Source organism: Nomia melanderi, chromosome 11 (genome assembly GCF_051020985.1).
Source record: "Nomia melanderi isolate GNS246 chromosome 11, iyNomMela1, whole genome shotgun sequence".
Lineage (NCBI taxonomy): Eukaryota > Metazoa > Arthropoda > Insecta > Hymenoptera > Halictidae > Nomia > Nomia melanderi.
The window spans coordinates 3729431-3744096 of NC_135009.1; the positions used below are offsets into that span (position 1 = coordinate 3729431).

The 14666-nt window shown below is 35.6% G+C and overlaps 1 protein-coding gene and 1 long non-coding RNA gene across 6 annotated transcripts in view; one reads left to right on the forward strand and one right to left on the reverse strand.

Annotated features, from left to right (window-relative positions):
• The window catches only part of LOC116435183 (uncharacterized), a 48443-nt gene that overhangs the window by 25748 nt on the left and 8029 nt on the right, over positions 1-14666 (forward strand). The gene's annotated exons all lie outside the window — the stretch shown is intronic.
• Positions 9175-11637, reverse strand: LOC116435184 (uncharacterized). 2 transcript variants are annotated; one of them, XR_004236708.2, is made up of 4 exons: positions 11566-11637; positions 11090-11420; positions 10080-10297; positions 9175-10000 (listed from the first exon to the last, which is right to left on the reverse strand). It is a non-coding gene; the product is annotated as an uncharacterized LOC116435184 (long non-coding RNA). The 2 variants fall into 2 exon arrangements; XR_004236707.2 differs by having other exon boundaries at positions 9175-10297.

Below are 14666 nucleotides of genomic sequence, written 5' to 3' on the forward strand. Positions count from 1 at the left end.
CGATTTATTTTCGGGCCTGGATAACATTGCACAGTATCTCTCGGTACCCTCCTCGCGCCTGCGTACACGACTCGGACGGTTTCTCTTCTGCACGGCGGTCGCGTTGAGGCGAGGCGAGCGTCTGATTTCGCCTCGCGATGGAATCCGAAGAATCGGTTGATTGTGCGGGATGAATGACGAAGTTTACCGCGTTTTTCGTCATTTTTCTCGCGCATCGCGTTTGTTCGCACGGGTGCGCGCGGTATCGGGCGCAGGAGGTTACGAAATGTTTTGAGAAATTCGCGATTCCGAGTACAATCGGCGGCGACCGGCTATTATTTCTCCTAACGTTTATCGATTTATCGTAAATGGCCAAGGTCGACGGAAGGCAACAGCCAACTTTTTTTCCTCCGCCTTGTTTGTCCGCGCCCGGCGAAGAACGTGGCGCGCGATTGAAACTCGACAAAATGGCGTATATGCCAACGATCGTTTTATTAACCTAATTCAACCTTCGGCCGCTGCAACGGTGTTCGAGAAAGGCTTTCGCGGTCACGGACAAAGCGACCGGCTCGTTTCTGGCAAATGCACCCGGCCTTGTCTTTTATCTTATGAAATCCGAGCCGTTGCGTGTGTTTCGCTTGTTCTGTAATTCGCCGCGGTTATCGGTGAAATCGAATTTAAAACACCGATCGGAAATCACACCGTTATCCGGCCCGTATCAAATTTGACTTTCGAGGAGAGCTCAGAGAAGGAAATCGTTGGACGTATCGGTCTGGTTTCTCAATTCTCCCGATCTCCGTATCGGTTGGCCAAAAATAGCGGCTCATTAGTCGTGAGAAAGAAGACACGGGTTCTTTTAAGGGCAACGATGATCCTTCTAAGGGAAGAGGTCCGGGACACCGGGCCCGTTCCAAGGAGACTTCGACCTCGCCACCTCCGGCGCGCGGTTCACCAACGCGCTCGAAAACGTCCTTCGCGCTCAGGGACACGTCGAGCCAGGCGAGAACGCTCCTCCGATCGTCAGCGTCCGCGAATTAGGTCGAGAGGAACGTGAGAGGGGCGGGAAAGAGCATGTTCTCTCTCGTAACCATTCGATGTCAATAATAATAGCGCCAGGTCTCGGACTCACCTAGAGTTTCCTTCTTCCCTTTTTAACCCCGCCGGCGTTTTCAGGTGTTTCTCCGATGACGCGGCGCCTCCGTTTCCCGGAAACACGAATAATTTTGCCGAAATTCGCCGGCCGGTCCCACTTTCGAAATAACATTCGTCGAAAGTAATCGCGATTTCGTTTATCGCCACTCGGTACACACCGTTCGGTTGGATAGCGAACTTTATGGTAAATGCAGATCTCGCGGTGTTTGCATGAGTTGATCGTCGCGATAAGCTACAAGCATTCTTTGGCTCGTGAAAGATTGTCCGTTATCGGAGGTTTGTACCGCGGTACGAAGTTTGTCGCGAGATTTGAAGCATTCTCGAGATACTACATTTTCGTACTTTTAAATTCTCTATGTAAATAATAGTTAAGATAATAATACATTTTGTTAATTTTCTAGCAAAATCCTCCAACGTAGACTTCCTGCTTCTGAATGCTTAGGCTACGAGTTATAAAGTAACAGATATTCTGATTATATATATCCACGAACATTTCTACCAACTATAAAGACTATAATTGTACTTTTTGAATCGTTTGAGAAAAAGTATTCGATTTGTTTGAACGAAAAAGAAGTCTCTCTCGTAACTGTTCGATGTCAATAATAATAGCACGACCAACCGTGCAGAAGTTTCCTTCTTCGTGTTCTTCCCCCACCTGAGCCGAGCAGTCGACCTTTCCGGCGCGTCTTTCCGTGGATTGCGAAGCTCACGTCGACCTCTACGTTGACATTATTGTTCTTATTTTCACTTTTGGACTGTATTTTAATTTCGCTTGCAACGATTGGTACCAAGTTCAACATATACAACTTTCCCATACAACGAGAACGCATCGGATTGAACATTCAAATTTCCATTTAAAATTTTTAATAATAAACTAGTTCGTGTTTCATAAGAATAACATTATACAATTTAAAATTTACAACTTGTCGCGAACGCGGACAGGTCGCTGACTTCAATGAACTCGTTTCCAACCGTTCCTTTTTCCTCGCGTTACCCATAATCGGTCTTCCGTATGACAACAAGACGAACTAGTATTATCGTTGGCAGTCAGGGTGGCAAACAAGTTACCAAATGGTCCCACCGATAATTCTATGTTCAGTTAAATGAATAATTGCTCAGAAACGGTCGAACGTTTAGAAACGGGAAAATTCATATTTTCAGCAAATCAGGCTTGTAACCCTTTTATATTGCATTTATCATGGTCGCAATCGCTCTAGTAAGGAACACGGTACAGAAAACGCGCGTCTCTAACGGAAACGTTGCGTTTTGGTCGTGCGTGTAAACGTCACGAAGTTCGACTAGGACAATAACAATAACAACGACCTCGACTAACAGAGAGAAGGAGGCAACGGTAGCGGAGGACAGTATGAGACGGAGGACGAAAGCGCGTGCTCGCTAGCGCGAAGAAGTAGGACGCCACTACAAGGTTCCCTGGCAAGCGTTTAACCTAACCTAACCTAGCCCAATCTAGGCGCGGACGCACACGCGCGCGCGCTTCTATCTCGTTTCTCCGTCCACACCCCCTGCCCGACCACCTCCCGTCCCCTACCTTGCCGGAGTCACCGCATTAACCGCGGCTACCCCACCTATGCTGGTCGACCTGCTGCACTCTCCGCTCTCTCCCTCTTGCCGTCTCTCTCTCTCTCTCTCTCTCTCTCTCTCTTCTTGGGGTATGTCCGTACGGTTTCTACTACGAGCCTTCTCCGTCGGCGTAGACTCGTGGCTCTCGTACTCGACGTCGGTATTCACTGTACTCGTACACGCCTCGCAGTCGGTCACAGACGTCCTTCGTCCTAACCGTAAATGCGTGAAAACTGGCTTCGCGCATCCGAAGACAAGAGAGCGTACACGTATACGTATCCGCGTGTGGCTCTAGCAGTCTTTGCACGGTCATAGAACTTTCGTTCGTAAAACGTGTGCCGGGTGTTTCTAGAGCCGCCTGCTTCAGCTCGGCTCGGAGAAATTGCAATGAAAAGGGTAACGCGATTCCAGTCGTCGGCGTACCGACCGCGCTAACCGTACGCGATCCACGGTTCGCTCCTCCGTGTCCCGGTTGTTTCTTTTTCGAGGCTGTCTCATAGCGTGCGTGGAAAATTGTTCTTCGCCGGTGATAGACAGATGGACGACCTTCGTTGACCTCTGACGTTTCACCACCTGTTCGGAAAAGAGATCGTGCATGGTGTCGTCGGTACACAGTGATAGAGGGAGAGTGTGCAGAGAGGAACGGTAGTGTACCTAGAGAGTGCGCGGCGTGTGCGTATGTCGGGTAAAGAAGACGCGAGCCACGGACGATTGGTTGCGATCGGCTTCGATCGACTACGTCCGGCTGTCTCCGGGAGGCGGAGGGACCGTACAGAAAGAAAGGATCGTCGTGACCGGCGAGCCAGCCCCGCGTTCGGTGAAAAGTGCAAGTGGAGTGTGAACGGTGCATGCGACGCGTGTTCACGCCACTCGTCCCTGTGCCAACGGTTTTTCTCGTAGCGAGAGCTCGTTGGTTTTTTTTTCTTCTTCTTCGGTTCTTGTTTCTTCCTTTTTTCGCGGGTGCACCGTGCTTGATTATTCGTGAAGCTCACTCTTTATACGTGGAGAGATACTTTTAGGAAGATGTAACGGTCTGCCGCTCTCTTTGCAGTTTCGTGATATATATTGTGGAATGTATTGTACGTACGTTTCACTCTTTACTGACACGGCGATCTTTGTAACATGCTCCAATACCGACACCTCTGATTTGTTTTTAATTTATTGAATATTCGTCGGGACAAAATTGATGTGTTCAATAGATGGCTCTGAACGTGCGTACTCGGAGACACCGTGAAGTAAGAAGGAATTACGAAATACTTCGGTTTTATATATTGTAATGGTGAATGTCCCTATCCGGTGACCGACATAGAGAGGCCAGTCACATCTCATGTTTCATCTTGTTTCGTGACAGTGATCGTTGCACTGGTTCGCGGAAAATGTTGATGGCGTGGGGTTATTTAAAGAAAATTCAGACGTTACTTCACGTCGCGTGCTACGATTTCGTCGTGTGAAGCGTCGCCTAATTTACCATTCCTGCAACCTCAGCAACTATGTAGTATGTACGTTGCCTGCGTATTCGATCTTGAGTGAAAAATGATATTCGTTGACCTTTCCGAAAACTTGCATGTCGGATGCTTCTCGCGTGAATTGGTTAACTTCACTCGCAACAACCGTTTTGTCCGTTCGGTATGAATGAAGGGGAGGAAAGACATCCACCCTACAACATGTACCGCTAGATTGAATGTGTGCCTCGACGCATCGAATTCATAATCGGATTTTCGATATTCAATTTCTAGCTATGGAATTACTTCTTTTTCTTTCTGTTTCACGCGTGTTTGCTCTTCCGAGAGATTTCAGTTACCGTTTACCAGCCGGTTTCGCTTTCTCCTTCGCTTTCGCTATCGCTACAGTTAAATAGTTGGTACGCTCTGTTACTATTTCATGCGGTCCATGGAAAGCGTGAAAGGTACAATACCCCGGTGAAATACGGATACTTTACTCTGCTGTATAGCATTGTCGACATCACGTGTAGTGTAACGTACTTCCATAGCCAAGTTTTGACGCACACTCAATAGTCGTAAAATTACATACCGAGAAAGATTTCCAACGTTGGCAACTCTGTTGAATAATAGATATCATGAGTACGGTAATATAAAGTGTACTCATTTCTGTCATGGCTAGTCGTATATTTGGGTTTAGTGTTTCAACGGATTATCGATAAAATATACATATTTATCGGAGCTTTTAGCCTTCATTGAATTTTATTTCGTTACGAGTAATTAAATAGTGAAAGTAAAATAAGAAGTAAACAGTAGCACCAGTCATGGTAGACAGCATCTGTCGTACCTATAAATGGTGTTCAATCGTAATTTAAAAAAATTAAATGTATCTGACATTTTTTGACCAAATGTTGTCGAAATAAACATTTAGTTATGAGCGAATTATTGAATACTGAAATTGAAATTCAGTATATACTTTTTTCATTTCATTGTAGAAAATACACGAAGATGTAAACAATAAAATGGTCATACAACATGGACTGAGTTTTCGTATCTGTATTTGCATCTTTATTTGAATGGGAGCGTAAATCACAATATTAAAACATGCTTACTTAAAAAAAATTTTAATTTTCATATTCTTTCTCATTTACTTTAGTTTAACAGAGAACACATTAAAATGAAGAAAATTAAGTATTATTAGTTGAACAAGGCTATTTCAATTTTCGAATCAGAAAATGTTTTATTACTTCATATGTAATTAATTTTTCTATAACCAAGAAATTCTTTTCAATTTCTCAAAATGTTATCAAAATTGTAAAAATATTTTATGTGTATAGCCAAGCTATATTTATTAAATTATTAAACAATAAAAAATTATGCGATTTTTATTATATTCTCAACCTATGGAGAAAAAAATTAAATATTCTACTTAATATCCATCTTTCTATGAACGAAAAGTCAAATAAAAACATTGCGAGAACAAATTAGAAGGAGTTACCATTCGTAAGAATCCTTTTATTCGTATCAAAAGATTCGAAGGCGCGGAGAAGAGTTCCGAGGGCTTTTTAGAATTGGTACCGCGAAACCTATATCCGCGTCTATAAAGTGCAGTGAACGCGAGCGGGTGCAACGAACTTGCGTTCTCCCCTCTCCTTTGTTCTCTCTCTCCAACGCGGCCTCCCTCTCGCGCGCGCAATTTCCCCCACCGAGCTCAACTATGTTCCCTTCTTGCGGACGAGCGCGTTCGCATCGTCGCGTCTCGTGGCAAACGAGGCAAACAGGCGTAGCCGCAAATTTCGGCCGCTTTGGCGAAAGCGCGCGCGCGCACCACTCGTCCGCTTTCGCTTCTGTTTACATTTCATTTGGCCAAGCCAATTCCGACTTTAATGCCGACATTTTTAATAATTGCGAGTATACGATTTCACGTGATTTCACTCGTGGCAACCTGCTGCATCAATTCGACATTGTTTTATTTATTTATTTCTTTTTTGTTATCGACGCAAGGAACTGGAAGTAATCATACGGAAATGTCGTGTTGTATCATCGTGTAAACGGGTATTGATACTCTAAGAAAGTACATTGAAAATACTAAGGACATTAAGTTAATTAATTATTTTTGTTTTGTTTGCAATGATTTTTTTTGCGAACGAATTTTTCAAAACATTTATAAATATTTAAACGAATAAAATAGTATTTTATTTTTGAAAAATATCACAGTTAGACGTTTAATCATTTATTTTTGACACTTAATTAATATGTACGAGTGTATATCATATATTATTGATATCCATCTTATTATAAATGTTTCTGTAATTGCCCCGCAATTATGAAATTGAAGAAAAATTAAGTAAAATATAATTTGCTATCCAATAATATACATTTTGCCGTGTGCTAATGTTATTGACGAAGACATTCGTCACATCTACAACTCAAGCCATTTAAATTCCTGTAGATGTTGGTAAACAGGAATGAATTTTATGATTCCTTTCTAGAAACTGTGAAATACCAGCCTGGTTTAGTACTTCTCAAGTAGCAGTTTAATTTTTCTTTTTATGAAATTTCACAACCCCTGAATGTCCTAAAATAATTTTCGTAATCGTCGTGTAGGTTTCTAAGAAAAAGTGAAAGGAAAAGGATTTAGCTGATTCAGACGGAGAAATTCTAATAAAAAAGTATTGATTTATGAAAATGTTTCATAAATCTTTTGTAATTACCTTATATAACAAGTGCTCTTATGTTAACGTGTAGTCTTGAATTATTATTTAAAAAGAGCAATTTATTGTCTCTAAATTATTAATTAAATAAATGCAGCCAAACAAGCTGCATGTTTAATGTAATTATTTTGTAACACCTGATCGTCAGAGCATATAAAAACGTACCTATATTATACATATATTACCTGTTTTAAATTATATATGATTAAAGTACTAGTAACTTTTCTGTTCCTATATTTAAGGTTGCAGAGTTAGGTGACCTACACGAAAATTTACGATAAATCGATGACCCGAATGTCGCGAGGTCGCTTCGCGAGACCTTTAAAGGTTACAACGAAGGAGGAGTAGGCATAGAGAACAAGAAACGTCGCAAAGATTTAAGATAGAAGGAATTCACTAAGTATTTAGAAGAATCAATTTTGCAAATAACAAATTTCTGACAGTGTACAGTTATAATTTGGGGAACATTTTCCTTGAAGTGGGTAGAATGCTTGATAGGCGCTAAAGGGCAAAGTAACCTTGCATAAACGAAACTTCTACCGGATCTTTTGATATCAATGTCCTCAAATTAGGGAACCTTGTAATTTAAGTACAAATAACGTTACGGGTTCTTTGCATCTAAGTTTTGAATCTGATTACCGAACAAAAGAAAAATGGGAAATTATGTGCAAAGTATTTAAAACTTTGAATGCATCATTATAAAAGAACAAAATCTCTTCAGATTTTCATGTTCAAAAATTTCGATTGAACCAGTTTACCATCCCTCTATAAACATGAAACTATCATAAATTTCATTTTACTTGAAATATTGCTTTTGTTACATTGTATCATATACATAATAATATTGCTATTACATTATTGTTATACTTATTAAATATGTTATACTTTATAAATATCATTTTCATCTCATAAATATTCCAGTTCGTTAAACAATATATTAAAGCTATCAAACTTTGCCGTTTCACTTTAATTTCAACTTCAACACTGATACGCACGTTTCCGTTTTATTAAAGTTATTTATACAAATTACGAAAAATCATACGATCTAGTTCTTCTTTCTGAAATTGTTAACATCGTGATTTTTATAAAACTGGTAGAACTAGTAGGTTAACTTTTAAAAACTTTGTAAAGGAATATGTAGATTGGAAACTGATTACAGGAAAGGACTGGAGTTTCGTCTTTGCGAAGGTCCTTGTGGCGAAAGCGTTAACCCCACCGCGTGGTCACCTTCTATTCTAGTGCGTGTGCTAAGAGTACCTCTTGCTGAGGGTAAACGTTGAACGGGAGCGCACGTGTTGCAAGGACCACCCCGGGTCATCCTCATCGCCGGAGTACCCTTGCTTTTATTTGCAATCGATTTAACACTAAACGTATCGCGACCGGTCAAATGACCGGTTTTCAATTTTCTTTAAAAATTCAGCATTTTCTTTGGCCAATTTATCTTCATATCAGTTCTTATATTGTCTGATTAATCAGTTTTATCATTCCTGCCTTTCCTTCTACTTGTTTTCACTAAGAAAAATGTATCGTTTAATTTGTTTACCTTTATTTTATGACCAGTTGTTTAACTGGTTACGCTAGGAATTGGTGCGTATAGAGTGCCCGTACGTGTAGTGTTAAATCATAACTAGAAATATTCTATCATCATCATAACAAATTATTATCATACATTTGACTTTTAAATACTGTAAAAGAAAGGAATTATGTACTAATCTTTTGTCATTTAAAAAATGAAGATATTTGTTTACAATTTTCTATTCTACTATGAAAGTCGTCCTCAAATAAGAATCGAAACATGTTTATTTACTGATGGAGAAGATCTTACACAACGTATCGTTGAACAATTTAATAAAAATATTTATTGCCTAAATTATAACTATAACTCTGCTTTAATAGAGCTTAGTCAATTGATATAATAATTAATATTTTGTAAATTTCATTGAATTTAAGTTGAAATTCGTGACATCATTGAATAATATTTGATTTAATGCAAGTTGCATAGTATTCTTTTTTGTCTAATTTTTAATCATTTTATGTTACACATTTCTGAACTATTAAGTACTTCGAATGTAAACATAATTGATTAACATAAGGATGTAACGGGTTACACAAAAATTTGAAACATCGAAAATGTACTAAAGTTTATATTAATAATATTATTATTTATGAAAAAAAATGGAAAATAAGATAACGAAGTATTATTATTTACATTCATTATTCAATTTTAGCTACTTTACCGCGCGCGACTCTTAGTTATTTTTAGAATAATAGTAGTGAAATTATTTTCTTGTGGAAGATTGTTATGCATAACAATAAATATGCTAATTAGTTAATCAAGAAAGATAATTAAAACTGTTGTTTATATTGTGTGTTTCATAAGATCTTGAATATTTTCTTTAAAGATATTCTGTAACGAATTGTCTTCTACAGTTGTTTCATCTTTAATTCCGTTTCATAAATGCAGTTGGTTTTTTCATTCTGAATTTTTAGTTTTTTAAAAGTTCTCTATTAATTTTTAACAAATACGTTTTATTGAGAAAAATGATAAGGTTGCCAGTAAAAACTTTATGAAATTAAATTTTACTGTATTTCGTTAGTGTACATTAACATTTGCTCGTTTATCTTATTCATTTGCATTAACATGTTATATATTAGTATTAGTAGCAGCAGTAGCAGTAGTAAGAGTGCATTGATAATAAGAAGATCTACCAGTTAATTTTAATAATATTGATGACATCACTTCCGTTTTTATATTATCAACAGTTACCAACCGATAACTTGTGTGCTAACACATGTTTATTCACTTTTTTTTCAAAGAAACATAGTTTAAATTACTTTTAGTTCTATTTAATGAAGATTATATTATCAATTTAATATAATAACATATATTTTCCATGATACTTTATAGCAGGCTCAAATTTAATTTTATTTTGAAATCCACTAACACAGTGTAGTTTGCAATTTTATACAATTTGTTTGAAAACCAATAAAAAAGAGAACATTAATGCATAATGGTTTTGTTTACGTCATATTGAGTTGGAAGATCATAACGTTGTATTTTGTTTGTACATTTGTCACATACAAATTCAATCTTGGTTAATTCCGTGTTCCAGTAAAAACAAAATTGCCGTTATACTATAATTAAATATTATATAATTATTCAAATTTTTATTGTTACATATTTACTAAAACGCGTAACCATATACTTAAAGACCATTATTGTCGGATAGTATTGTAGATCAAGCTTATTATCTCTGATTTTTGATCGAGCAAAACATTGTCGCTTGCTTCAGCTTAATCCGCTCTGTGTTGTTAACAGTAACAAGTGTCCGAGTATTTACCAACGTGAACTGTTTTGATGGATCCTACGTGAGATCCTCGTTATCGACCTCCATCAGTGATACAGTCGCCACGGAAAGTATGTTGACATACCTGAAAGATGGATATTTTCTTTTTTAAATAAAGATCTAGAAATAATCGGATAAGTAAACTTTATATATTTTTTAACATATTTAACGTTACAGTTAAAACAAGATATATAACAATTATAGACAAAATTAAACTATTCTTTTTATTTGTTTGCGAAGAGTATGTTGACAGCAATGAGAAAATACAATTAACAATAAATTAAATAATAGAAAATACATAATTAATATTAAGGTGTAAATCCCCTATTTTTAATAACTTGTTAAAGGCTTTTTGGTATACTTTCGATAAGTTTATTTATGGTATTTTGGTTAATATTAGATCAAACTTGCTATAGTACTGTCTTGAATGCCGCTTTATTGTTACTGCAAGTTTCATTATTATTCTATCTAAGTGATTTCACAAGTACTCGATTGAGTTTAGATCAAGGCTTTTTTCAGATATTTTTATTATCGATTCTTGCAAATTTTATTATAAAATATTTATATACCCACAACTTGTCAATATGCCATCTATAAAATGCGAATTGCCAACGGCGCTTGAGGGGAAACAACCCCAAACATATAGCAAGTCTTCACCGTGTTTAACTGTAGGTATTATTGTGGTAGGTTTAAAGTATTCGCCATGTTTTCTCCATACATATTTCCTTCTATCATGGAAACGAAGTTAAAATTTTGAGTTATCACTAAATATAATATTTTTCTAAAAATCCAATGGCTTGTTTATAGACTGTTTTGCGGATATTAAACGTTTTCGAGCATTGGTTTTATTTATGCAAGGTCGTTTCTCGATATTCACCTGTGCAATTTTACTTCTTTTAGTTGTCTTCAAATTTGAGTTTCCTGAATCGGTAAATTAAAATCAGAGTTTAATTGTTTGGTCGAAATGAAACGGTTTTTACAAACTTCTCGTAAAGTAATACTATTTTGTCTGGGTGTTGTTTTTCGTGAATTTCCAGATTTTGGCGGACTTTCTGCAGTTCCATTTTTTTCTAATCTATTTATGATCTTCCTAACACCTTCCGCGGAAATATTAAACCTCACTACAATCTTCCTCAAAGAATCTCCTTACATTCTTCTGTTACATATTACTGATCTTTCTGCAGGAGTGAGTTTTCGTATTTTCGGCACTAAAAAACAGTATTTTACATACGAATACAACACACTGTGCAGAAAACTGCTCCATATAGGTAATTCGACAAGTAAATTGTAAATTATCACTTATTGTATAAATATTTTATAAGAGAATACTAGTAAAGATATGTGTCAACTTACTTTCTGCGTGAGTTTTGTACGTAAACTTAGAATTATACGTCTGCCTTTCGCAATTGTCTGATTCAAACTACATGGTAAGGTGACGAATGTAAACAATAAGCAATATGTGAACCAGAGCTCCAAAAAAGTATAAACAGATTGTTTTTTACGATAGAATATGTATTTTTGAAGCGTGTTCATTAATAATTTTAAATAAATTAGGAATAATTTTATAAATCAATGAATAAGTTTATAATAAATTTGTTAAGAGTCATGGAAGTTTCTGGTCAAATAAACAGAATTAAATAATTCTTTTAATTATTTTCAAAATAAGAAAATCACTAGTGAACAATGGAAAAATTAATAAGAGATTTAAAAATTTTAATGGATAATATATGTTCATTACATAGTAATAATCTGTAAGTATATTAGGTAATATTGATATTTTCAATTTATTTTTATTTGACAAGAATTAATCTCAAATCAATTAACACAATATTGTTGAGACGAATAATTTCACTCTTTTGCTAGATTGGCGATTATAAACGGGATGGGTACAATTATTTTTGTCGAAGTGTATATTTTAATTCTGGATATGGTTATCTTATTTCATTATTTTAGAATAATTATTCTATAAACATATAACATATTTCATAAACATATGTAAAATTTATAAATAGCTTATAAAAATTTAACTAAATTACACTTAAATTCACGGTGAGTACATCAAATAAAGTTCCATTAAATAAATTTAGTGTTACAGAAGATCTAGTGATTTATCAGATGATAAAAGTTTTTGCTCAATATAGTGTTTTCGATTATTACTCTTGTAACTTAGATCAAGTTTTGCCTGTGACGAAGATGTGTTAATATATTGAGACCGGTTACATATAATGACCTACGTCATTTCAACACTAAAAATTACTTAGTATTTAATACGATTAATATTAAGTTTCATCATATATTCATTATAGTACTCAAGTGAAACAATTTTCAAAATCATTTCGGATATTTAATACTTTTAAAAAGTGAAATCATTCACTTTGAAGGGTGCAGTAGTTCTAATGTTGAATTCTTTAGCTGAATACCGGTAACGTAGCCCTACGCTATTTTTAATTTTTTTAGAAGAATGTCGGTAACATAGTTATACGTTATTTTACATTTTTAACACTAGGTTTACGTATTTTTATTCTATGATTTTCGTTCGTTTAGATCTTGGAAATTAGGTATTTCAAAATAGTCTATTAGGATACATACATACACATAAGCGTTTATTAAATAATGTTCATAAAATTCAATATGCGTCAGTTTGGCGCTCTCTATAAACCTAGTGTTAACATTATACTTATCAGATGGGTCAACGTGACCCATTCCTGATGTCTTCTTTTTGAAATTACTAAGAAGATAATAGATATTTTTCTGAGAAATTATTAAAGAAATTGATTTAACAATGCGTAAATTGAATTGTAAATCAATTGAAGTCTCTATAGATGCACTCTTAGAGTTTCTACAGAGAAATTTCAAAAAGTCAATTTAACTGTTCGGTAGTTTTAACGTTAAGAAAAATATCGCTTGCAAAATTCTACGTCATTACAAAATCTGCAATTAAGTTCGACAACACAGTTGTACCATATATTTTATATATTCGTATACATATGAATAGCAGACCCTTACGGTATTTAGCCGCAAACTTTCGGAAATTATATGCGACCGCGAATACGTTAATACGTATGTAATTAGATCGAAGTTACCTTGTAGTATGAAAGCGAAGATGACTTCGTTGCACGAATTCAAAGTCCTTTATGCAATGTCTCTAATCATGTAGTCCATTCGTACAACTTGTGATAGAAACATTTGTGTACACAACGTCATGAAAATGATAATGTGGGCATATATCAGGCAGTTTCTATTGAGCGTCCTTCACGTCGATGATATTTATTTTCTGTGCGAGGTCGGAGGAACTTATCGTTCTATCAATGTCATCGATAGAAGAAAACGCTTCATAATCAATTTCCCATTAAACGGTATGCAACATCATATCTCTCAATTTCACGGATTTGTAACGTTAAACGTTCAGATGCTTGTCGGGCTTCAGTAATCTTGTCACATAAGGCTTATACAATTGTCATCGATTATATTAACACTAGAACTACGGTACCAGTCAAATGGACTAATTTCAGTTTCCTTATTTTACAATTATTGATATCACAAAAATGTCAAATTCATACATCAATCATACTCAATACTTGGTAGTTCTAGTGTTAATAAATTATATTGAATACTACATATTATAAATATGTACAATACAACGATCTACATTATGTTCAAATATGTAAATAACAGTCTGTAGCGATTACAGAAACGAGAGTATAATTAACATGCCTAATTATAAGTGAGTAATTTAGTGATGAATACTGCTACTTGAATTATAAACCATTACTATTGAGATATAGGATATTCGGCAACAGGTGGAAGGGAATTTAAAGGGTGACTTTTCACGAAAACGTAAGATGAACATCGAGCGTAATGGAATTGCAGTTTCAGGCTGATTCTCGAGTTATTAACGATTAAAGTCCACTAAATGCTGCGTGTGAGTTAGGTCACTGTCGTTGTGTGTCGTACTGTACACCAGTATCCGTGCTTGTACTGACCTACCTCATGTGCTTCATTGTTGGCGTACGGTCATAGTTCAAAAATATTTTCAACCTTTAATAACTTGAAAACGAAGTTGAAATGCACATCTTTTTGTTCTTGTCTTCCTTTTATTAATTTAACCATTCGTTTATTAGTACTTGCAATCCTATATTCTGAGTTGGTGACAGAATAATATTTCTTAGTACTTTGTATATAGCATTTTAATATTTTATACTTTATATTACAATTATAGGCCGTATTAAAAGTATACTTAATTTTTTACTATTCAATTGAATTTCCTTCTTCTCTAAATTAAAAAAAAATAAATTGAAAAATTTTATGAATCACGTATAAAAATGTATAAAACGTGGTATATTTAAAAATTGAATACAATTCTAAAAGTGCTAATTAAAATATTACTAAATTTAACATAAATTTAATCTGTTCTTAAAGGTATTGTTACAATAAAAATTTCATCCTGAGTAAAA